Below are 22,556 nucleotides of genomic sequence, written 5' to 3' on the forward strand. Positions count from 1 at the left end.
TAGCAAGAATCAGGAACCTAACCAGAAAGTGATTGCACTACAAGACATCAAGCCTGAACAGGGACTTGAACCCTGGACCCTCAGATTAAAAGTCTGATGCTCTACCGACTGAGCTATCCAGGCTTCAAAAGCTCGTTTGATTATTGCAAATGTGACTCTGGCAGAGGAACAAACTAAATGTGTTCGTCCAATTCCAAAAAGGCTCAGAGGAACAAGATGAAAAGGTACAGCTTGTTTTGGAACCAGCTCAGGATTAGCAAGAATCAGGAACCTAACCAGAAAGTGATTGCACTACAAGACATCAAGCCTGAACAGGGACTTGAACCCTGGACCCTCAGATTAAAAGTCTGATGCTCTACCGACTGAGCTATCCAGGCTTCAAAAGCTCGTTTGATTATTGCAAATGTGACTCTGGCAGAGGAACAAACTAAATGTGTTCGTCCAATTCCAAAAAGGCTCAGAGGAATGAGCAGAAAAGGTACAGCTTTCTTTGGAACCGGCTCAGGATTAGCAAGAGTCAGGAATCACTGCACTACAAGACATTAAGCCTGAACAGGGACTTGAACCCTGGACCCTTAGATTAAAAGTCTGAGGCTCTACCAACTGAGGTTTGACCTTGATTGAAAGGCAATCTTGTAAAACAATACTTGTTAAACGAATATATAAGACGACTGAGGAGAAACCCAATTCCAAAAAGGCTCAGAGGAACAAGCAGAAAAGGTACATCTTTTTTTGGAACCGGCTCAGGATTAGCAAGAGTCAGGCATCTCACCAGAAAGTCACTCCACTACAAAACTTCAAGCCTGAATAGGGACTTGAACCCTGGACCCTTAGATTAAAAGTCTGAGGCTCTACCAACTGAGGTTTGACATTGATTGAAAGGCAATCTTTAAAATCAATACTTGTTAAAGGAATATATAAGACGACTGAGAAGAAACCCAATTCCAAAAAGGCTCAGAGGAACAAGATGAAAAGGTACAGCTTGTTTTGGAAACAGCTCAGGATTAGCAAGAATCAGGAACCTAACCAGAAAGTGATTGCACTACAAGACATCAAGCCTGAACAGGGACTTGAACCCTGGACCCTCAGATTAAAAGTCTGATGCTCTACCGACTGAGCTATCCAGGCTTCAAAAGCTCGTTTGATTATTGCAAATGTGACTCTGGCAGAGGAACAAACTAAATGTGTTCGTCCAATTCCAAAAAGGCTCAGAGGAATGAGCAGAAAAGGTACAGCTTTCTTTGGAACCGGCTCAGGATTAGCAAGACTCAGGAATCACTGCACTACAAGACATTAAGCCTGAACAGGGACTTGAACCCTGGACCCTTAGATTAAAAGTCTGAGGCTCTACCAACTGAGGTTTGACCTTGATTTAAAGGTAATCTTGTAAAACAATACTTGTTAAACGAATATATAAGACGACTGAGGAGAAACCCAATTCCAAAAAGGCTCAGAGGAACAAGCAGAAAAGGTACATCTTTTTTTGGAACCGGCTCAGGATTAGCAAGAGTCAGGCATCTCACCAGAAAGTCACTTCACTACAAGACAACAAGCCTGAACAGGGACTTGAACCCTGGACCCTCAGATTAAAAGTCTGATGCTCTACCGACTGAGCTATCCAGGCTTCAAAAGCTCTTTTGATTATTGCAAATGTGACTCTGGCAGAGAAACAAACTAAATGTGTTCGTCCAATTCCAAAAAGGCTCAGAGGAATGAGCAGAAAAGGTACAGCTTTCTTTGGAACCGGCTCAGGATTAGCAAGAGTCAGGAATCACTGCACTACAAGACATTAAGCCTGAACAGGGACTTGAACCCTGGACCCTTAGATTAAAAGTCTGAGGCTCTACCAACTGAGGTTTGACCATTATTGAAAGGTAATCTTGTAAAACAATACTTGTTAAACGAATATATAAGACGACTGAGGAGAAACCCAATTCCAAAAAGGCTCAGAGGAACAAGCAGAAAAGGTACATCTTTTTTTGGAACCGGCTCAGGATTAGCAAGAGTCAGGCATCTCACCAGAAAGTCACTCCACTACAAAACTTTGAGCCTGAATAGGGACTTGAACCCTGGACCCTTAGATTAAAAGTCTGAGGCTCTACCAACTGAGGTTTGACCACTATTGAAAGGTAATCTTGTAAAACAATACTTGTTAAAGGAATATATGAGACGACTGAGGAGAAACCCAATTCCAAAAAGGCTCAGAGGAACAAGCTGAAAGGGTACAGCTTTTTTTGGAACCAACTCTGGATTAGCAAGAATCAGGAACCTAACCAGAAAGTGACTGCACTACAAGACATCAAGCCTGAACAGGGACTTGAACCCTAGACCCTTAGATTAAAAGTCTGAGGCTCTACCAACTGAGGTTTGACCTTGATTGAAAGGCAATCTTGTAAAACAATACTTGTTAAACGAATATATAAGACGACTGAGGAGAAACCCAATTCCAAAAAGGCTCAGAGGAACAAGCAGAAAAGGTACATCTTTTTTTGGAACCGGCTCAGGATTAGCAAGAGTCAGGCATCTCACCAGAAAGTCACTCCACTACAAAACTTCAAGCCTGAATAGGGACTTGAACCCTGGACCCTTAGATTAAAAGTCTGAGGCTCTACCAACTGAGGTTTGACATTGATTGAAAGGCAATCTTTTAAATCAATACTTGTTAAAGGAATATATAAGACGACTGAGGAGAAACCCAATTCCAAAAAGGGTCAGAGGAACAAGCTGAAAGGGTACAGCTTTTTTTGGAACCAACTCTGGATTAGCAAGAATCAGGAACCTAACCAGAAAGTGACTGCACTACAAGACATCAAGCCTGAACAGGGACTTAAACCCTAGACCCTTAGATTAAAAGTCTGAGGCTCTACCAACTGAGGTTTGACCTTGATTGAAAGGCAATCTTTTAAATCAATACTTGTTAAAGGAATATATAAGACGACTGAGAAGAAACCCAATTCCAAAAAGGCTCAGAGGAACAAGATGAAAAGGTACAGCTTGTTTTGGAAACAGCTCAGGATTAGCAAGAATCAGGAACCTAACCAGAAAGTGATTGCACTACAAGACATCAAGCCTGAACAGGGACTTGAACCCTGGACCCTCAGATTAAAAGTCTGATGCTCTACCGACTGAGCTATCCAGGCTTCAAAAGCTCGTTTGATTATTGCAAATGTGACTCTGGCAGAGGAACAAACTAAATGTGTTCGTCCAATTCCAAAAAGGCTCAGAGGAATGAGCAGAAAAGGTACAGCTTTCTTTGGAACCGGCTCAGGATTAGCAAGACTCAGGAATCACTGCACTACAAGACATTAAGCCTGAACAGGGACTTGAACCCTGGACCCTTAGATTAAAAGTCTGAGGCTCTACCAACTGAGGTTTGACCTTGATTCAAAGGTAATCTTGTAAAACAATACTTGTTAAACGAATATATAAGACGACTGAGGAGAAACCCAATTCCAAAAAGGCTCAGAGGAACAAGCAGAAAAGGTACATCTTTTTTTGGAACCGGCTCAGGATTAGCAAGAGTCAGGCATCTCACCAGAAAGTCACTTCACTACAAGACAACAAGCCTGAAGAGGGACTTGAACCCTGGACCCTCAGATTAAAAGTCTGATGCTCTACCGACTGAGCTATCCAGGCTTCAAAAGCTCTTTTGATTATTGCAAATGTGACTCTGGCAGAGAAACAAACTAAATGTGTTCGTCCAATTCCAAAAAGGCTCAGAGGAATGAGCAGAAAAGGTACAGCTTTCTTTGGAACCGGCTCAGGATTAGCAAGAGTCAGGAATCACTGCACTACAAGACATTAAGCCTGAACAGGGACTTGAACCCTGGACCCTTAGATTAAAAGTCTGAGGCTCTACCAACTGAGGTTTGACCATGATTGAAAGGTAATCTTGTAAAACAATACTTGTTAAACGAATATATAAGACGACTGAGGAGAAACCCAATTCCAAAAAGGCTCAGAGGAACAAGCAGAAAAGGTACATCTTTTTTTGGAACCGGCTCAGGATTAGCAAGAGTCAGGCATCTCACCAGAAAGTCACTCCACTACAAAACTTTGAGCCTGAATAGGGACTTGAACCCTGGACCCTTAGATTAAAAGTCTGAGGCTCTACCAACTGAGGTTTGACCATGATTGAAAGGTAATCTTGTAAAACAATACTTGTTAAAGGAATATATGAGACGACTGAGGAGAAACCCAATTCCAAAAAGGCTCAGAGGAACAAGCTGAAAGGGTACAGCTTTTTTTGGAACCAACTCTGGATTAGCAAGAATCAGGAACCTAACCAGAAAGTGACTGCACTACAAGACATCAAGCCTGAACAGGGACTTGAACCCTAGACCCTTAGATTAAAAGTCTGAGGCTCTACCAACTGAGGTTTGACCTTGATTGAAAGGCAATCTTTTAAATCAATACTTGTTAAAGGAATATATAAGACGACTGAGAAGAAACCCAATTCCAAAAAGGATCAGAGGAACAAGCAGAAAAGGTACATCTTTTTTTGGAACCGGCTCAGGATTAGCAAGAGTTAGGGATCTCACCAGAAAGTCACTCCACTACAAAACTTCAAGCCTGAACAGGGACTTGAACCCTGGGCCCTTAGATTAAAAGTCTGAGGCTCTACCAACTGAGGTTTGACTTTGTATGAAAGGTAATCTTGTAAAACAATACTTGTTAAAGGAATATATGAGACGACTGAGGAGAAACCCAATTCCAAAAAGGGTCAGAGGAAAAAGCACAGGTTTTTTTGGAACAAACTCTGGATTAGCAAGAATCAGGAACCTAACCAGAAAGTGACTGCACTACAAGACATCAAGCCTGAACAGGGACTTGAACCCTGGACCCTCAGATTAAAAGTCTGAGGCTCTACCAACTGAGGTTTGACCTTGATTGAAAGGTAATCTTGTAAAACAATACTTGTTAAACGAATATATAAGACGACTGAGGAGAAACCCAATTCCAAAAAGGCTCAGAGGAACAAGCAGAAAAGGTACATCTTTTTTTGGAACCGGCTCAGGATTAGCAAGAGTCAGGCAACTCACCAGAAAGTCACTTCACTACAAGACAACAAGCCTGAACAGGGACTTGAACCCTGGACCCTCAGATTAAAAGTCTGATGCTCTACCGACTGAGCTATCCAGGCTTCAAAAGCTCTTTTGATTATTGCAAATGTGACTCTGGCAGAGAAACAAACTAAATGTGTTCGTCCAATTCCAAAAAGGCTCAGAGGAATGAGCAGAAAAGGTACAGCTTTCTTTGGAACCGGCTCAGGATTAGCAAGAGTCAGGAATCACTGCACTACAAGACATTAAGCCTGAACAGGGACTTGAACCCTGGACCCTTAGATTAAAAGTCTGAGGCTCTACCAACTGAGGTTTGACCATGATTGAAAGGTAATCTTGTAAAACAATACTTGTTAAACGAATATATAAGACGACTGAGGAGAAACCCAATTCCAAAAAGGCTCAGAGGAACAAGCAGAAAAGGTACATCTTTTTTTGGAACCGGCTCAGGATTAGCAAGAGTCAGGCATCTCACCAGAAAGTCACTCCACTACAAAACTTTGAGCCTGAATAGGGACTTGAACCCTGGACCCTTAGATTAAAAGTCTGAGGCTCTACCAACTGAGGTTTGACCATGATTGAAAGGTAATCTTGTAAAACAATACTTGTTAAAGGAATATATGAGACGACTGAGGAGAAACCCAATTCCAAAAAGGCTCAGAGGAACAAGCTGAAAGGGTACAGCTTTTTTTGGAACCAACTCTGGATTAGCAAGAATCAGGAACCTAACCAGAAAGTGACTGCACTACAAGACATCAAGCCTGAACAGGGACTTGAACCCTAGACCCTTAGATTAAAAGTCTGAGGCTCTACCAACTGAGGTTTGACCTTGATTGAAAGGCAATCTTTTAAATCAATACTTGTTAAAGGAATATATAAGACGACTGAGAAGAAACCCAATTCCAAAAAGGATCAGAGGAACAAGCAGAAAAGGTACATCTTTTTTTGGAACCGGCTCAGGATTAGCAAGAGTTAGGGATCTCACCAGAAAGTCACTCCACTACAAAACTTCAAGCCTGAACAGGGACTTGAACCCTGGGCCCTTAGATTAAAAGTCTGAGGCTCTACCAACTGAGGTTTGACTTTGTATGAAAGGTAATCTTGTAAAACAATACTTGTTAAAGGAATATATGAGACGACTGAGGAGAAACCCAATTCCAAAAAGGGTCAGAGGAAAAAGCACAGGTTTTTTTGGAACAAACTCTGGATTAGCAAGAATCAGGAACCTAACCAGAAAGTGACTGCACTACAAGACATCAAGCCTGAACAGGGACTTGAACCCTGGACCCTCAGATTAAAAGTCTGAGGCTCTACCAACTGAGGTTTGACCTTGATTGAAAGGTAATCTTGTAAAACAATACTTGTTAAACGAATATATAAGACGACTGAGGAGAAACCCAATTCCAAAAAGGCTCAGAGGAACAAGCAGAAAAGGTACATCTTTTTTTGGAACCGGCTCAGGATTAGCAAGAGTCAAGCATCTCACCAGAAAGTCAATTCACTACAAGACAACAAGCCTGAACAGGGACTTGAACCCTGGACCCTCAGATTAAAAGTCTGATGCTCTACCGACTGAGCTATCCATGCTTCAAAAGCTCTTTTGATTATTGCAAATGTGACTCTGGCAGAGAAACAAACTAAATGTGTTCGTCCAATTCCAAAAAGGCTCAGAGGAATGAGCAGAAAAGGTACAGCTTTCTTTGGAACCGGCTCAGGATTAGCAAAAGTCAGGAATCTCAACAGAAAGTCACTCCACTACAAGACATCAAGCCTGAACAGGGACTTGAACCCTGGACCCTCAGATTAAAAGTCTGATGCTCTACCGACTGAGGTTTGACCATGATTGAAAGGTAATCTTGTAAAACAATACTTGTTAAAGGAATATATGAGACGACTGAGGAGAAACCCAATTCCAAAAAGGGTCAGAGGAAAAAGCACAGGTTTTTTTGGAACAAACTCTGGATTAGCAAGAATCAGGAACCTAACCAGAAAGTGACTGCACTACAAGACATCAAGCCTGAACAGGGACTTGAACCCTGGACCCTCAGATTAAAAGTCTGAGGCTCTACCAACTGAGGTTTGACCTTGATTGAAAGGTAATCTTGTAAAACAATACTTGTTAAACGAATATATAAGACGACTGAGGAGAAACCCAATTCCAAAAAGGCTCAGAGGAACAAGCAGAAAAGGTACATCTTTTTTTGGAACCGGCTCAGGATTAGCAAGAGTCAAGCATCTCACCAGAAAGTCAATTCACTACAAGACAACAAGCCTGAACAGGGACTTGAACCCTGGACCCTCAGATTAAAAGTCTGATGCTCTACCGACTGAGCTATCCATGCTTCAAAAGCTCTTTTGATTATTGCAAATGTGACTCTGGCAGAGAAACAAACTAAATGTGTTCGTCCAATTCCAAAAAGGCTCAGAGGAATGAGCAGAAAAGGTACAGCTTTCTTTGGAACCGGCTCAGGATTAGCAAAAGTCAGGAATCTCAACAGAAAGTCACTCCACTACAAGACATCAAGCCTGAACAGGGACTTGAACCCTGGACCCTCAGATTAAAAGTCTGATGCTCTACCGACTGAGGTTTGACCATGATTGAAAGGTAATCTTGTAAAACAATACTTGTTAAAGGAATATATGAGACGACTGAGGAGAAACCCAATTCCAAAAAGGCTCAGAGGAACAAGCTGAAAGGGTACATCTTTTTTTGGAACCAACTCTGGATTAGCAAGAATCAGGAACCTAACCAGAAAGTGACTGCACTACAAGACATCAAGCCTGAACAGGGACTTGAACCCTAGACCCTTAGATTAAAAGTCTGAGGCTCTACCAACTGAGGTTTGACCTTGATTGAAAGGCAATCTTTTAAATCAATACTTGTTAAAGGAATATATAAGACGACTGAGAAGAAACCCAATTCCAAAAAGGATCAGAGGAACAAGCAGAAAAGGTACATCTTTTTTTGGAACCGGCTCAGGATTAGCAAGAGTTAGGGATCTCACCAGAAAGTCACTCCACTACAAAACTTCAAGCCTGAACAGGGACTTGAACCCTGGACCCTTAGATTAAAAGTCTGAGGCTCTACCAACTGAGGTTTGACTTTGTATGAAAGGTAATCTTGTAAAACAATACTTGTTAAACGAATATATAAGACGACTGAGGAGAAACCCAATTCCAAAAAGGCTCAGAGGAACAAGCAGAAAAGGTACATCTTTTTTTGGAACCGGCTCAGGATTAGCAAGAGTCAAGCATCTCACCAGAAAGTCAATTCACTACAAGACAACAAGCCTGAACAGGGACTTGAACCCTGGACCCTCAGATTAAAAGTCTGATGCTCTACCGACTGAGCTATCCATGCTTCAAAAGCTCTTTTGATTATTGCAAATGTGACTCTGGCAGAGAAACAAACTAAATGTGTTCGTCCAATTCCAAAAAGGCTCAGAGGAATGAGCAGAAAAGGTACAGCTTTCTTTGGAACCGGCTCAGGATTAGCAAAAGTCAGGAATCTCAACAGAAAGTCAATTCACTACAAGACATCAAGCCTGAACAGGGACTTGAACCCTGGACCCTCAGATTAAAAGTCTGATGCTCTACCGACTGAGCTATCCAGGCTTCAAAAGCTCTTTTGATTATTGCAAATGTGACTCTGGCAGAGGAACAAACTATATGTGTTCGTCCAATTCCAAAGAGCCTCAGAGGAATGAGCAAAAAAGGTACAGCTTTCTTTGGAACCGGCTCAGGATTAGCAAGAGTCAGGAATCACTGCACTACAAGACATCAAGCCTGAACAGGGACTTGAACCCCGGACCCTTAGATTAAAAGTCTGAGAATCTACCAACCGAGGTTTGACCTTGATTGAAAGGTAATCTTGTAAAACAATACTTGTTAAACGAATATATAAGACGACTGAGGAGAAACCCAATTCCAAAAAGGCTCAGAGGAACAAGCAGAAAAGGTACATCTTTTTTTGGAACCGGCTCAGGATTAGCAAGAGTCAGGCATCTCACCAGAAAGTCACTCCACTACAAAACTTTGAGCCTGAATAGGGACTTGAACCCTGGACCCTTAGATTAAAAGTCTGAGGCTCTACCAACTGAGGTTTGACCACTATTGAAAGGTAATCTTGTAAATCAATACTTGTTAAAGGAATATATAAGACGACTGAGGAGAAACCCAATTCCAAAAAGGGTCAGAGGAACAAGCTGAAAGGGTACAGCTTTTTTTGGAACCAACTCTGGATTAGCAAGAATCAGGAACCTAACCAGAAAGTGACTGCACTACAAGACATCAAGCCTGAACAGGGACTTAAACCCTAGACCCTTAGATTAAAAGTCTGAGGCTCTACCAACTGAGGTTTGACCTTGATTGAAAGGCAATCTTTTAAATCAATACTTGTTAAAGGAATATATAAGACGACTGAGAAGAAACCCAATTCCAAAAAGGCTCAGAGGAACAAGATGAAAAGGTACAGCTTGTTTTGGAAACAGCTCAGGATTAGCAAGAATCAGGAACCTAACCAGAAAGTGATTGCACTACAAGACATCAAGCCTGAACAGGGACTTGAACCCTGGACCCTCAGATTAAAAGTCTGATGCTCTACCGACTGAGCTATCCAGGCTTCAAAAGCTCGTTTGATTATTGCAAATGTGACTCTGGCAGAGGAACAAACTAAATGTGTTCGTCCAATTCCAAAAAGGCTCAGAGGAATGAGCAGAAAAGGTACAGCTTTCTTTGGAACCGGCTCAGGATTAGCAAGACTCAGGAATCACTGCACTACAAGACATTAAGCCTGAACAGGGACTTGAACCCTGGACCCTTAGATTAAAAGTCTGAGGCTCTACCAACTGAGGTTTGACCTTGATTCAAAGGTAATCTTGTAAAACAATACTTGTTAAACGAATATATAAGACGACTGAGGAGAAACCCAATTCCAAAAAGGCTCAGAGGAACAAGCAGAAAAGGTACATCTTTTTTTGGAACCGGCTCAGGATTAGCAAGAGTCAGGCATCTCACCAGAAAGTCACTTCACTACAAGACAACAAGCCTGAACAGGGACTTGAACCCTGGACCCTCAGATTAAAAGTCTGATGCTCTACCGACTGAGCTATCCAGGCTTCAAAAGCTCTTTTGATTATTGCAAATGTGACTCTGGCAGAGAAACAAACTAAATGTGTTCGTCCAATTCCAAAAAGGCTCAGAGGAATGAGCAGAAAAGGTACAGCTTTCTTTGGAACCGGCTCAGGATTAGCAAAAGTCAGGAATCTCAACAGAAAGTCACTCCACTACAAGACATCAAGCCTGAACAGGGACTTGAACCCTGGACCCTCAGATTAAAAGTCTGATGCTCTACCGACTGAGGTTTGACCATGATTGAAAGGTAATCTTGTAAAACAATACTTGTTAAAGGAATATATGAGACGACTGAGGAGAAACCCAATTCCAAAAAGGCTCAGAGGAACAAGCTGAAAGGGTACATCTTTTTTTGGAACCAACTCTGGATTAGCAAGAATCAGGAACCTAACCAGAAAGTGACTGCACTACAAGACATCAAGCCTGAACAGGGACTTGAACCCTAGACCCTTAGATTAAAAGTCTGAGGCTCTACCAACTGAGGTTTGACCTTGATTGAAAGGCAATCTTTTAAATCAATACTTGTTAAAGGAATATATAAGACGACTGAGAAGAAACCCAATTCCAAAAAGGATCAGAGGAACAAGCAGAAAAGGTACATCTTTTTTTGGAACCGGCTCAGGATTAGCAAGAGTTAGGGATCTCACCAGAAAGTCACTCCACTACAAAACTTCAAGCCTGAACAGGGACTTGAACCCTGGACCCTTAGATTAAAAGTCTGAGGCTCTACCAACTGAGGTTTGACTTTGTATGAAAGGTAATCTTGTAAAACAATACTTGTTAAACGAATATATAAGACGACTGAGGAGAAACCCAATTCCAAAAAGGCTCAGAGGAACAAGCAGAAAAGGTACATCTTTTTTTGGAACCGGCTCAGGATTAGCAAGAGTCAAGCATCTCACCAGAAAGTCAATTCAATACAAGACAACAAGCCTGAACAGGGACTTGAACCCTGGACCCTCAGATTAAAAGTCTGATGCTCTACCGACTGAGCTATCCATGCTTCAAAAGCTCTTTTGATTATTGCAAATGTGACTCTGGCAGAGAAACAAACTAAATGTGTTCGTCCAATTCCAAAAAGGCTCAGAGGAATGAGCAGAAAAGGTACAGCTTTCTTTGGAACCGGCTCAGGATTAGCAAAAGTCAGGAATCTCAACAGAAAGTCAATTCACTACAAGACATCAAGCCTGAACAGGGACTTGAACCCTGGACCCTCAGATTAAAAGTCTGATGCTCTACCGACTGAGCTATCCAGGCTTCAAAAGCTCTTTTGATTATTGCAAATGTGACTCTGGCAGAGGAACAAACTATATGTGTTCGTCCAATTCCAAAGAGCCTCAGAGGAATGAGCAAAAAAGGTACAGCTTTCTTTGGAACCGGCTCAGGATTAGCAAGAGTCAGGAATCACTGCACTACAAGACATCAAGCCTGAACAGGGACTTGAACCCCGGACCCTTAGATTAAAAGTCTGAGAATCTACCAACCGAGGTTTGACCTTGATTGAAAGGTAATCTTGTAAAACAATACTTGTTAAACGAATATATAAGACGACTGAGGAGAAACCCAATTCCAAAAAGGCTCAGAGGAACAAGCAGAAAAGGTACATCTTTTTTTGGAACCGGCTCAGGATTAGCAAGAGTCAGGCATCTCACCAGAAAGTCACTCCACTACAAAACTTTGAGCCTGAATAGGGACTTGAACCCTGGACCCTTAGATTAAAAGTCTGAGGCTCTACCAACTGAGGTTTGACCACTATTGAAAGGTAATCTTGTAAATCAATACTTGTTAAAGGAATATATAAGACGACTGAGGAGAAACCCAATTCCAAAAAGGGTCAGAGGAACAAGCTGAAAGGGTACAGCTTTTTTTGGAACCAACTCTGGATTAGCAAGAATCAGGAACCTAACCAGAAAGTGACTGCACTACAAGACATCAAGCCTGAACAGGGACTTAAACCCTAGACCCTTAGATTAAAAGTCTGAGGCTCTACCAACTGAGGTTTGACCTTGATTGAAAGGCAATCTTTTAAATCAATACTTGTTAAAGGAATATATAAGACGACTGAGAAGAAACCCAATTCCAAAAAGGCTCAGAGGAACAAGATGAAAAGGTACAGCTTGTTTTGGAAACAGCTCAGGATTAGCAAGAATCAGGAACCTAACCAGAAAGTGATTGCACTACAAGACATCAAGCCTGAACAGGGACTTGAACCCTGGACCCTCAGATTAAAAGTCTGATGCTCTACCGACTGAGCTATCCAGGCTTCAAAAGCTCGTTTGATTATTGCAAATGTGACTCTGGCAGAGGAACAAACTAAATGTGTTCGTCCAATTCCAAAAAGGCTCAGAGGAATGAGCAGAAAAGGTACAGCTTTCTTTGGAACCGGCTCAGGATTAGCAAGACTCAGGAATCACTGCACTACAAGACATTAAGCCTGAACAGGGACTTGAACCCTGGACCCTTAGATTAAAAGTCTGAGGCTCTACCAACTGAGGTTTGACCTTGATTCAAAGGTAATCTTGTAAAACAATACTTGTTAAACGAATATATAAGACGACTGAGGAGAAACCCAATTCCAAAAAGGCTCAGAGGAACAAGCAGAAAAGGTACATCTTTTTTTGGAACCGGCTCAGGATTAGCAAGAGTCAGGCATCTCACCAGAAAGTCACTTCACTACAAGACAACAAGCCTGAACAGGGACTTGAACCCTGGACCCTCAGATTAAAAGTCTGATGCTCTACCGACTGAGCTATCCAGGCTTCAAAAGCTCTTTTGATTATTGCAAATGTGACTCTGGCAGAGAAACAAACTAAATGTGTTCGTCCAATTCCAAAAAGGCTCAGAGGAATGAGCAGAAAAGGTACAGCTTTCTTTGGAACCGGCTCAGGATTAGCAAGAGTCAGGAATCACTGCACTACAAGACATTAAGCCTGAACAGGGACTTGAACCCTGGACCCTTAGATTAAAAGTCTGAGGCTCTACCAACTGAGGTTTGACCATGATTGAAAGGTAATCTTGTAAAACAATACTTGTTAAACGAATATATAAGACGACTGAGGAGAAACCCAATTCCAAAAAGGCTCAGAGGAACAAGCAGAAAAGGTACATCTTTTTTTGGAACCGGCTCAGGATTAGCAAGAGTCAGGCATCTCACCAGAAAGTCACTCCACTACAAAACTTTGAGCCTGAATAGGGACTTGAACCCTGGACCCTTAGATTAAAAGTCTGAGGCTCTACCAACTGAGGTTTGACCATGATTGAAAGGTAATCTTGTAAAACAATACTTGTTAAACGAATATATAAGACGACTGAGGAGAAACCCAATTCCAAAAAGGCTCAGAGGAACAAGCAGAAAAGGTACATCTTTTTTTGGAACCGGCTCAGGATTAGCAAGAGTCAGGCATCTCACCAGAGCCTGAACAGGGACTTGAACCCTGGACCCTCAGATTAAAAGTCTGATGCTCTACCGACTGAGCTATCCAGGCTTCAAAAGCTCGTTTGATTATTGCAAATGTGACTCTGGCAGAGGAACAAACTAAATGTGTTCGTCCAATTCCAAAAAGGCTCAGAGGAATGAGCAGAAAAGGTACAGCTTTCTTTGGAACCGGCTCAGGATTAGCAAGACTCAGGAATCACTGCACTACAAGACATTAAGCCTGAACAGGGACTTGAACCCTGGACCCTTAGATTAAAAGTCTGAGGCTCTACCAACTGAGGTTTGACCTTGATTCAAAGGTAATCTTGTAAAACAATACTTGTTAAACGAATATATAAGACGACTGAGGAGAAACCCAATTCCAAAAAGGCTCAGAGGAACAAGCAGAAAAGGTACATCTTTTTTTGGAACCGGCTCAGGATTAGCAAGAGTCAGGCATCTCACCAGAAAGTCACTTCACTACAAGACAACAAGCCTGAACAGGGACTTGAACCCTGGACCCTCAGATTAAAAGTCTGATGCTCTACCGACTGAGCTATCCAGGCTTCAAAAGCTCTTTTGATTATTGCAAATGTGACTCTGGCAGAGAAACAAACTAAATGTGTTCGTCCAATTCCAAAAAGGCTCAGAGGAATGAGCAGAAAAGGTACAGCTTTCTTTGGAACCGGCTCAGGATTAGCAAAAGTCAGGAATCTCAACAGAAAGTCAATTCACTACAAGACATCAAGCCTGAACAGGGACTTGAACCCTGGACCCTCAGATTAAAAGTCTGATGCTCTACCGACTGAGCTATCCAGGCTTCAAAAGCTCTTTTGATTATTGCAAATGTGACTCTGGCAGAGGAACAAACTATATGTGTTCGTCCAATTCCAAAGAGCCTCAGAGGAATGAGCAAAAAAGGTACAGCTTTCTTTGGAACGGGCTCAGGATTAGCAAGAGTCAGGAATCACTGCACTACAAGACATCAAGCCTGAACAGGGACTTGAACCCCGGACCCTTAGATTAAAAGTCTGAGAATCTACCAACCGAGGTTTGACCTTGATTGAAAGGTAATCTTGGAAAACAATACTTGTTAAAAGAAGGTATGAGAGTGGTGAGGAGAAATCCAATTCCAAGAAGGCTCAGAGGAACAAGCAGAAAAGGTACATCTTTTTTTGGAACCGGCTCAGGATTAGCAAGAGTCAGGCATCTCACCAGAAAGTCACTCCACTACAAAACTTTGAGCCTGAATAGGGACTTGAACCCTGGACCCTTAGATTAAAAGTCTGAGGCTCTACCAACTGAGGTTTGACCACTATTGAAAGGTAATCTTGTAAATCAATACTTGTTAAAGGAATATATAAGACGACTGAGGAGAAACCCAATTCCAAAAAGGGTCAGAGGAACAAGCTGAAAGGGTACAGCTTTTTTTGGAACCAACTCTGGATTAGCAAGAATCAGGAACCTAACCAGAAAGTGACTGCACTACAAGACATCAAGCCTGAACAGGGACTTAAACCCTAGACCCTTAGATTAAAAGTCTGAGGCTCTACCAACTGAGGTTTGACCTTGATTGAAAGGCAATCTTTTAAATCAATACTTGTTAAAGGAATATATAAGACGACTGAGAAGAAACCCAATTCCAAAAAGGCTCAGAGGAACAAGATGAAAAGGTACAGCTTGTTTTGGAAACAGCTCAGGATTAGCAAGAATCAGGAACCTAACCAGAAAGTGATTGCACTACAAGACATCAAGCCTGAACAGGGACTTGAACCCTGGACCCTCAGATTAAAAGTCTGATGCTCTACCGACTGAGCTATCCAGGCTTCAAAAGCTCGTTTGATTATTGCAAATGTGACTCTGGCAGAGGAACAAACTAAATGTGTTCGTCCAATTCCAAAAAGGCTCAGAGGAATGAGCAGAAAAGGTACAGCTTTCTTTGGAACCGGCTCAGGATTAGCAAGACTCAGGAATCACTGCACTACAAGACATTAAGCCTGAACAGGGACTTGAACCCTGGACCCTTAGATTAAAAGTCTGAGGCTCTACCAACTGAGGTTTGACCTTGATTCAAAGGTAATCTTGTAAAACAATACTTGTTAAACGAATATATAAGACGACTGAGGAGAAACCCAATTCCAAAAAGGCTCAGAGGAACAAGCAGAAAAGGTACATCTTTTTTTGGAACCGGCTCAGGATTAGCAAGAGTCAGGCATCTCACCAGAGCCTGAACAGGGACTTGAACCCTGGACCCTCAGATTAAAAGTCTGATGCTCTACCGACTGAGCTATCCAGGCTTCAAAAGCTCTTTTGATTATTGCAAATGTGACTCTGGCAGAGGAACAAACTAAATGTGTTCGTCCAATTCCAAAAAGGCTCAGAGGAATGAGCAGAAAAGGTACAGCTTTCTTTGGAACCGGCTCAGGATTAGCAAGACTCAGGAATCACTGCACTACAAGACATTAAGCCTGAACAGGGACTTGAACCCTGGACCCTTAGATTAAAAGTCTGAGGCTCTACCAACTGAGGTTTGACCTTGATTCAAAGGTAATCTTGTAAAACAATACTTGTTAAACGAATATATAAGACGACTGAGGAGAAACCCAATTCCAAAAAGGCTCAGAGGAACAAGCAGAAAAGGTACATCTTTTTTTGGAACCGGCTCAGGATTAGCAAGAGTCAGGCATCTCACCAGAAAGTCACTTCACTACAAGACAACAAGCCTGAACAGGGACTTGAACCCTGGACCCTCAGATTAAAAGTCTGATGCTCTACCGACTGAGCTATCCAGGCTTCAAAAGCTCTTTTGATTATTGCAAATGTGACTCTGGCAGAGAAACAAACTAAATGTGTTCGTCCAATTCCAAAAAGGCTCAGAGGAATGAGCAGAAAAGGTACAGCTTTCTTTGGAACCGGCTCAGGATTAGCAAAAGTCAGGAATCTCAACAGAAAGTCAATTCACTACAAGACATCAAGCCTGAACAGGGACTTGAACCCTGGACCCTCAGATTAAAAGTCTGATGCTCTACCGACTGAGCTATCCAGGCTTCAAAAGCTCTTTTGATTATTGCAAATGTGACTCTGGCAGAGGAACAAACTATATGTGTTCGTCCAATTCCAAAGAGCCTCAGAGGAATGAGCAAAAAAGGTACAGCTTTCTTTGGAACCGGCTCAGGATTAGCAAGAGTCAGGAATCACTGCACTACAAGACATCAAGCCTGAACAGGGACTTGAACCCCGGACCCTTAGATTAAAAGTCTGAGAATCTACCAACCGAGGTTTGACCTTGATTGAAAGGTAATCTTGTAAAACAATACTTGTTAAACGAATATATAAGACGACTGAGGAGAAACCCAATTCCAAAAAGGCTCAGAGGAACAAGCAGAAAAGGTACATCTTTTTTTGGAACCGGCTCAGGATTAGCAAGAGTCAGGCATCTCACCAGAAAGTCACTCCACTACAAAACTTTGAGCCTGAATAGGGACTTGAACCCTGGACCCTTAGATTAAAAGTCTGAGGCTCTACCAACTGAGGTTTGACCACTATTGAAAGGTAATCTTGTAAATCAATACTTGTTAAAGGAATATATAAGACGACTGAGGAGAAACCCAATTCCAAAAAGGGTCAGAGGAACAAGCTGAAAGGGTACAGCTTTTTTTGGAACCAACTCTGGATTAGCAAGAATCAGGAACCTAACCAGAAAGTGACTGCACTACAAGACATCAAGCCTGAACAGGGACTTAAACCCTAGACCCTTAGATTAAAAGTCTGAGGCTCTACCAACTGAGGTTTGACCTTGATTGAAAGGCAATCTTTTAAATCAATACTTGTTAAAGGAATATATAAGACGACTGAGAAGAAACCCAATTCCAAAAAGGCTCAGAGGAACAAGATGAAAAGGTACAGCTTGTTTTGGAAACAGCTCAGGATTAGCAAGAATCAGGAACCTAACCAGAAAGTGATTGCACTACAAGACATCAAGCCTGAACAGGGACTTGAACCCTGGACCCTCAGATTAAAAGTCTGATGCTCTACCGACTGAGCTATCCAGGCTTCAAAAGCTCGTTTGATTATTGCAAATGTGACTCTGGCAGAGGAACAAACTAAATGTGTTCGTCCAATTCCAAAAAGGCTCAGAGGAATGAGCAGAAAAGGTACAGCTTTCTTTGGAACCGGCTCAGGATTAGCAAGACTCAGGAATCACTGCACTACAAGACATTAAGCCTGAACAGGGACTTGAACCCTGGACCCTTAGATTAAAAGTCTGAGGCTCTACCAACTGAGGTTTGACCTTGATTCAAAGGTAATCTTGTAAAACAATACTTGTTAAACGAATATATAAGACGACTGAGGAGAAACCCAATTCCAAAAAGGCTCAGAGGAACAAGCAGAAAAGGTACATCTTTTTTTGGAACCGGCTCAGGATTAGCAAGAGTCAGGCATCTCACCAGAGCCTGAACAGGGACTTGAACCCTGGACCCTCAGATTAAAAGTCTGATGCTCTACCGACTGAGCTATCCAGGCTTCAAAAGCTCTTTTGATTATTGCAAATGTGACTCTGGCAGAGGAACAAACTAAATGTGTTCGTCCAATTCCAAAAAGGCTCAGAGGAATGAGCAGAAAAGGTACAGCTTTCTTTGGAACCGGCTCAGGATTAGCAAGACTCAGGAATCACTGCACTACAAGACATTAAGCCTGAACAGGGACTTGAACCCTGGACCCTTAGATTAAAAGTCTGAGGCTCTACCAACTGAGGTTTGACCTTGATTCAAAGGTAATCTTGTAAAACAATACTTGTTAAACGAATATATAAGACGACTGAGGAGAAACCCAATTCCAAAAAGGCTCAGAGGAACAAGCAGAAAAGGTACATCTTTTTTTGGAACCGGCTCAGGATTAGCAAGAGTCAGGCATCTCACCAGAAAGTCACTTCACTACAAGACAACAAGCCTGAACAGGGACTTGAACCCTGGACCCTCAGATTAAAAGTCTGATGCTCTACCGACTGAGCTATCCAGGCTTCAAAAGCTCTTTTGATTATTGCAAATGTGACTCTGGCAGAGAAACAAACTAAATGTGTTCGTCCAATTCCAAAAAGGCTCAGAGGAATGAGCAGAAAAGGTACAGCTTTCTTTGGAACCGGCTCATGATTAGCAAGAGTCAGGAATCACTGCACTACAAGACAACAAGCCTGAACAGGGACTTGAACCCTGGACCCTTAGATTAAAAGTCTGAGGCTCTACCAACTGAGGTTTGACCATGATTGAAAGGTAATCTTGTAAAACAATACTTGTTAAACGAATATATAAGACGACTGAGGAGAAACCCAATTCCAAAAAGGCTCAGAGGAACAAGCAGAAAAGGTACATCTTTTTTTGGAACCGGCTCAGGATTAGCAAGAGTCAGGCATCTCACCAGAAAGTCACTCCACTACAAAACTTTGAGCCTGAATAGGGACTTGAACCCTGGACCCTTAGATTAAAAGTCTGAGGCTCTACCAACTGAGCTATCCAGGCTTCAAAAGCTCTTTTGATTATTGCAAATGTGACTCTGGCAGAGGAACAAACTATATGTGTTCGTCCAATTCCAAAGAGCCTCAGAGGAATGAGCAAAAAAGGTACAGCTTTCTTTGGAACCGGCTCAGGATTAGCAAGAGTCAGGAATCACTGCACTACAAGACATCAAGCCTGAACAGGGACTTGAACCCTGGACCCTTAGATTAAAAGTCTGAGGCTCTACCAACTGAGGTTTGACCTTGATTGAAAGGTAATCTTGGAAAACAATACTTGTTAAAAGAAAGTATGAGAGTGGTGAGGAGAAATCCAATTCCAAAAAGGCTCAGAGGAACAAGCAGAAAAGGTACATCTTTTTTTGGAACCGGCTCAGGATTAGCAAGAGTCAAGCATCTCACCAGAAAGTCAATTCACTACAAGACAACAAGCCTGAACAGGGACTTGAACCCTGGACCCTTAGATTAAAAGTCTGAGGCTCTACCAACTGAGGCTTGACCTTGATTGAAAGGTAATCTTGTAAAAAAAAATACTTGTTAAAGGAATATATGAGACGACTGAGGAGAAACCCAATTCCAAAAAGGCTCAGAGGAACAAGCAGAAAAGGTACATCTTTTTTTGGAACCGGCTCAGGATTAGCAAGAGTCAAGCATCTCACCAGAAAGTCAATTCACTACAAGACAACAAGCCTGAACAGGGACTTGAACCCTGGACCCTCAGATTAAAAGTCTGATGCTCTACCGACTGAGCTATCCAGGCTTCAAAAGCTCTTTTGATTATTGCAAATGTGACTCTGGCAGAGAAACAAACTAAATGTGTTCGTCCAATTCCAAAAAGGCTCAGAGGAATGAGCAGAAAAGGTACAGCTTTCTTTGGAACCGGCTCAGGATTAGCAAAAGTCAGGAATCTCACCAGAAAGTCACTGCACTACAAGACATCAAGCCTGAACAGGGACTTGAACCCTGGACCCTTAGATTAAAAGTCTGAGGCTCTACCAACTGAGGTTTGACCTTGATTGAAAGGTAATCTTGTAAAACAATACTTGTTAAACGAATATATAAGACGACTGAGGAGAAACCCAATTCCAAAAAGGCTCAGAGGAACAAGCAGAAAAGGTACATCTTTTTTTGGAACCGGCTCAGGATTAGCAAGAGTCAAGCATCTCACCAGAAAGTCAATTCACTACAAGACATCAAGCCTGAACAGGGACTTGAACCCTGGACCCTCAGATTAAAAGTCTGATGCTCTACCGACTGAGCTATCCATGCTTCAAAAGCTCTTTTGATTATTGCAAATGTGACTCTGGCAGAGGAACAAACTAAATGTGTTCGTCCAATTCCAAAAAGGCTCAGAGGAATGAGCAGAAAAGGTACAGCTTTCTTTGGAACCGGCTCAGGATTAGCAAGAGTCAGGAATCTCAACAGAAAGTCACTCCACTACAAGACATCAAGCCTGAACAGGGACTTGAACCCTGGACCCTCAGATTAAAAGTCTGATGCTCTACCGACTGAGCTATCCAGGCTTCAAAAGCTCTTTTGATTATTGCAAATGTGACTCTGGCAGAGGAACAAACTAAATGTGTTCATCCAATTCCAAAAAGGCTCAGAGGAATGAGCAAAAAAGGTACAGCTTTCTTTGGAACCGGCTCAGGATTAGCAAGAGTCAGGCATCTCACCAGAAAGTCACTCCACTACAAAACTTCAAGCCTGAATAGGGACTTGAACCCTGGACCCTTAGATTAAAAGTCTGAGGCTCTACCAACTGAGGTTTGACCTTGATTGAAAGGTAATCTTGTAAAACAATACTTGTTAAACGAATATATAAGACGACTGAGGAGAAACCCAATTCCAAAAAGGCTCAGAGGAACAAGCAGAAAAGGTACATCTTTTTTTGGAACCGGCTCAGGATTAGCAAGAGTCAAGCATCTCACCAGAAAGTCAATTCACTACAAGACATCAAGCCTGAACAGGGACTTGAACCCTGGACCCTCAGATTAAAAGTCTGATGCTCTACCGACTGAGCTATCCATGCTTCAAAAGCTCTTTTGATTATTGCAAATGTGACTGGCAGAGGAACAAACTAAATGTGTTCGTCCAATTCCAAAAAGGCTCAGAGGAATGAGCAAAAAAGGTACAGCTTTCTTTGGAACCGGCTCAGGATTAGCAAGAGTCAGGAATCACTGCACTACAAGACATCAAGCCTGAACAGGGACTTGAACACTGGACCCTTAGATTAAAAGTCTGAGGCTCTACCAACCGAGGTTTGACCTTGATTGAAAGGTAATCTTGTAAAAAAAATACTTGTTAAACGAATATATAAGACGACTGAGGAGAAACCCAATTCCAAAAAGGGTCAGAGGAAAAAGCTGAAAGAGTACAGTTTTTTTTGGAACCAACTCTGGATTAGCAAGAATCAGGAACCTAACCAGAAAGTGACTGCACTACAAAACTTCAAGCCTGAATAGGGACTTGAACCCTGGACCCTTAGATTAAAAGTCTGAGGCTCTACCAACTGAGGTTTGACCTTGATTGAAAGGTAATCTTGTAAAAAAAATACTTGTTAAACGAATATATAAGACGACTGAGGAGAAACCCAATTCCAAAAAGGCTCAGAGGAACAAGCAGAAAAGGTACATCTTTTTTTGGAACCGGCTCAGGATTAGCAAGAGTCAAGCATCTCATCAGAAAGTCAATTCACTACAAGACAACAAGCCTGAACAGCGACTTGAACCCTAGACCCTCAGATTAAAAGTCTGATGCTCTACCGGCTAAGCTATCCAGGCTTCAAAAGCTCTTTTGATTATTGCAAATGTGACTCTGGCAGAGGAACAAACTAAATGTGTTCGTCCAATTCCAAAGAGGCTCAGAGGAATGAGCAAAAAAGGTACAGCTTTCTTTGGAACCGGCTCAGGATTAGCAAGCGTCAGGAATCACTGCACTACAAGACATTAAGCCTGAACAGGGACTTGAACCCTGGACCCTTAGATTAAAAGTCTGAGGCTCTACCAACTGAGGTTTGACCTTGATTGAAAGGTAATCTTGTAAAACAATACTTGTTAAACAAATATATAAGACGACTGAGGAGAAACCCAATTCCAAAACGGCTCAGAGGAACAAGCAGAAAAGGTACAGCTTGTTTTGGAACCGGCTCGGGATTAGCAAGAGTCAGGCATCTCACCAGAAAGTCACTCCACTACAAAACTTCAAGCCTGAATAGGGACTTGAACCCTGGACCCTTAGATTAAAAGTCTGAGGCTCTACCAACTGAGGTTTGACCTTGATTGAAAGGTAATCTTGGAAAACAATACTTGTTAAAAGAAAGTATGAGAGTGGTGAGGAGAAATCCAATTCCAAGAAGGCTCAGAGGAACATGCAGAAAAGGTACATCTTTTTTTGGAACCGGCTCAGGATTAGCAAGAGTCAGGAATCTCAACAG

The 22,556-nt window shown here is 42.1% G+C and overlaps 33 non-coding genes across 33 annotated transcripts; all 33 read right to left on the bottom strand.

The window, feature by feature from the left end:
- Nucleotides 1-50: 50 nt before the first annotated feature.
- trnak-uuu (transfer RNA lysine (anticodon UUU)) lies at nucleotides 51-123 on the bottom strand. Its single transcript has one exon. It is a non-coding gene; the product is annotated as a tRNA-Lys (tRNA).
- Nucleotides 124-304: 181 nt separating this feature from the next.
- Nucleotides 305-377, bottom strand: trnak-uuu (transfer RNA lysine (anticodon UUU)). The gene has a single exon. It is a non-coding gene; the product is annotated as a tRNA-Lys (tRNA).
- Nucleotides 378-1,055: 678 nt separating this feature from the next.
- On the bottom strand, nucleotides 1,056-1,128 carry trnak-uuu (transfer RNA lysine (anticodon UUU)). Its single transcript has one exon. It is a non-coding gene; the product is annotated as a tRNA-Lys (tRNA).
- Nucleotides 1,129-1,551: 423 nt separating this feature from the next.
- Nucleotides 1,552-1,624, bottom strand: trnak-uuu (transfer RNA lysine (anticodon UUU)). Its single transcript has one exon. It is a non-coding gene; the product is annotated as a tRNA-Lys (tRNA).
- Nucleotides 1,625-3,067: 1,443 nt separating this feature from the next.
- On the bottom strand, nucleotides 3,068-3,140 carry trnak-uuu (transfer RNA lysine (anticodon UUU)). The gene has a single exon. It is a non-coding gene; the product is annotated as a tRNA-Lys (tRNA).
- A 423-nt stretch (nucleotides 3,141-3,563) lies between these two features.
- Nucleotides 3,564-3,636, bottom strand: trnak-uuu (transfer RNA lysine (anticodon UUU)). Its single transcript has one exon. It is a non-coding gene; the product is annotated as a tRNA-Lys (tRNA).
- A 1,434-nt stretch (nucleotides 3,637-5,070) lies between these two features.
- On the bottom strand, nucleotides 5,071-5,143 carry trnak-uuu (transfer RNA lysine (anticodon UUU)). The gene has a single exon. It is a non-coding gene; the product is annotated as a tRNA-Lys (tRNA).
- Nucleotides 5,144-6,577: 1,434 nt separating this feature from the next.
- Nucleotides 6,578-6,650, bottom strand: trnak-uuu (transfer RNA lysine (anticodon UUU)). The gene has a single exon. It is a non-coding gene; the product is annotated as a tRNA-Lys (tRNA).
- Nucleotides 6,651-7,332: 682 nt separating this feature from the next.
- trnak-uuu (transfer RNA lysine (anticodon UUU)) lies at nucleotides 7,333-7,405 on the bottom strand. Its single transcript has one exon. It is a non-coding gene; the product is annotated as a tRNA-Lys (tRNA).
- A 946-nt stretch (nucleotides 7,406-8,351) lies between these two features.
- trnak-uuu (transfer RNA lysine (anticodon UUU)) lies at nucleotides 8,352-8,424 on the bottom strand. The gene has a single exon. It is a non-coding gene; the product is annotated as a tRNA-Lys (tRNA).
- A 181-nt stretch (nucleotides 8,425-8,605) lies between these two features.
- On the bottom strand, nucleotides 8,606-8,678 carry trnak-uuu (transfer RNA lysine (anticodon UUU)). Its single transcript has one exon. It is a non-coding gene; the product is annotated as a tRNA-Lys (tRNA).
- A 933-nt stretch (nucleotides 8,679-9,611) lies between these two features.
- trnak-uuu (transfer RNA lysine (anticodon UUU)) lies at nucleotides 9,612-9,684 on the bottom strand. Its single transcript has one exon. It is a non-coding gene; the product is annotated as a tRNA-Lys (tRNA).
- A 423-nt stretch (nucleotides 9,685-10,107) lies between these two features.
- Nucleotides 10,108-10,180, bottom strand: trnak-uuu (transfer RNA lysine (anticodon UUU)). The gene has a single exon. It is a non-coding gene; the product is annotated as a tRNA-Lys (tRNA).
- Nucleotides 10,181-11,126: 946 nt separating this feature from the next.
- On the bottom strand, nucleotides 11,127-11,199 carry trnak-uuu (transfer RNA lysine (anticodon UUU)). The gene has a single exon. It is a non-coding gene; the product is annotated as a tRNA-Lys (tRNA).
- A 181-nt stretch (nucleotides 11,200-11,380) lies between these two features.
- Nucleotides 11,381-11,453, bottom strand: trnak-uuu (transfer RNA lysine (anticodon UUU)). The gene has a single exon. It is a non-coding gene; the product is annotated as a tRNA-Lys (tRNA).
- Nucleotides 11,454-12,386: 933 nt separating this feature from the next.
- Nucleotides 12,387-12,459, bottom strand: trnak-uuu (transfer RNA lysine (anticodon UUU)). Its single transcript has one exon. It is a non-coding gene; the product is annotated as a tRNA-Lys (tRNA).
- Nucleotides 12,460-12,882: 423 nt separating this feature from the next.
- Nucleotides 12,883-12,955, bottom strand: trnak-uuu (transfer RNA lysine (anticodon UUU)). Its single transcript has one exon. It is a non-coding gene; the product is annotated as a tRNA-Lys (tRNA).
- Nucleotides 12,956-13,608: 653 nt separating this feature from the next.
- Nucleotides 13,609-13,681, bottom strand: trnak-uuu (transfer RNA lysine (anticodon UUU)). Its single transcript has one exon. It is a non-coding gene; the product is annotated as a tRNA-Lys (tRNA).
- A 423-nt stretch (nucleotides 13,682-14,104) lies between these two features.
- Nucleotides 14,105-14,177, bottom strand: trnak-uuu (transfer RNA lysine (anticodon UUU)). The gene has a single exon. It is a non-coding gene; the product is annotated as a tRNA-Lys (tRNA).
- Nucleotides 14,178-14,358: 181 nt separating this feature from the next.
- Nucleotides 14,359-14,431, bottom strand: trnak-uuu (transfer RNA lysine (anticodon UUU)). Its single transcript has one exon. It is a non-coding gene; the product is annotated as a tRNA-Lys (tRNA).
- Nucleotides 14,432-15,364: 933 nt separating this feature from the next.
- Nucleotides 15,365-15,437, bottom strand: trnak-uuu (transfer RNA lysine (anticodon UUU)). The gene has a single exon. It is a non-coding gene; the product is annotated as a tRNA-Lys (tRNA).
- Nucleotides 15,438-15,835: 398 nt separating this feature from the next.
- On the bottom strand, nucleotides 15,836-15,908 carry trnak-uuu (transfer RNA lysine (anticodon UUU)). Its single transcript has one exon. It is a non-coding gene; the product is annotated as a tRNA-Lys (tRNA).
- A 423-nt stretch (nucleotides 15,909-16,331) lies between these two features.
- Nucleotides 16,332-16,404, bottom strand: trnak-uuu (transfer RNA lysine (anticodon UUU)). Its single transcript has one exon. It is a non-coding gene; the product is annotated as a tRNA-Lys (tRNA).
- Nucleotides 16,405-16,585: 181 nt separating this feature from the next.
- On the bottom strand, nucleotides 16,586-16,658 carry trnak-uuu (transfer RNA lysine (anticodon UUU)). The gene has a single exon. It is a non-coding gene; the product is annotated as a tRNA-Lys (tRNA).
- Nucleotides 16,659-17,591: 933 nt separating this feature from the next.
- Nucleotides 17,592-17,664, bottom strand: trnak-uuu (transfer RNA lysine (anticodon UUU)). Its single transcript has one exon. It is a non-coding gene; the product is annotated as a tRNA-Lys (tRNA).
- A 398-nt stretch (nucleotides 17,665-18,062) lies between these two features.
- Nucleotides 18,063-18,135, bottom strand: trnak-uuu (transfer RNA lysine (anticodon UUU)). The gene has a single exon. It is a non-coding gene; the product is annotated as a tRNA-Lys (tRNA).
- Nucleotides 18,136-18,558: 423 nt separating this feature from the next.
- On the bottom strand, nucleotides 18,559-18,631 carry trnak-uuu (transfer RNA lysine (anticodon UUU)). The gene has a single exon. It is a non-coding gene; the product is annotated as a tRNA-Lys (tRNA).
- Nucleotides 18,632-19,054: 423 nt separating this feature from the next.
- Nucleotides 19,055-19,127, bottom strand: trnak-uuu (transfer RNA lysine (anticodon UUU)). The gene has a single exon. It is a non-coding gene; the product is annotated as a tRNA-Lys (tRNA).
- Nucleotides 19,128-19,807: 680 nt separating this feature from the next.
- On the bottom strand, nucleotides 19,808-19,880 carry trnak-uuu (transfer RNA lysine (anticodon UUU)). The gene has a single exon. It is a non-coding gene; the product is annotated as a tRNA-Lys (tRNA).
- Nucleotides 19,881-20,316: 436 nt separating this feature from the next.
- trnak-uuu (transfer RNA lysine (anticodon UUU)) lies at nucleotides 20,317-20,389 on the bottom strand. Its single transcript has one exon. It is a non-coding gene; the product is annotated as a tRNA-Lys (tRNA).
- Nucleotides 20,390-20,570: 181 nt separating this feature from the next.
- On the bottom strand, nucleotides 20,571-20,643 carry trnak-uuu (transfer RNA lysine (anticodon UUU)). The gene has a single exon. It is a non-coding gene; the product is annotated as a tRNA-Lys (tRNA).
- A 436-nt stretch (nucleotides 20,644-21,079) lies between these two features.
- trnak-uuu (transfer RNA lysine (anticodon UUU)) lies at nucleotides 21,080-21,152 on the bottom strand. Its single transcript has one exon. It is a non-coding gene; the product is annotated as a tRNA-Lys (tRNA).
- Nucleotides 21,153-21,830: 678 nt separating this feature from the next.
- trnak-uuu (transfer RNA lysine (anticodon UUU)) lies at nucleotides 21,831-21,903 on the bottom strand. Its single transcript has one exon. It is a non-coding gene; the product is annotated as a tRNA-Lys (tRNA).
- Between the last annotated feature and the right edge of the window lie 653 nt (nucleotides 21,904-22,556).

The sequence above is a fragment of the Gasterosteus aculeatus genome, chromosome 5 (genome assembly GCF_964276395.1).
Source record: "Gasterosteus aculeatus chromosome 5, fGasAcu3.hap1.1, whole genome shotgun sequence".
NCBI lineage: Eukaryota > Metazoa > Chordata > Actinopteri > Perciformes > Gasterosteidae > Gasterosteus > Gasterosteus aculeatus.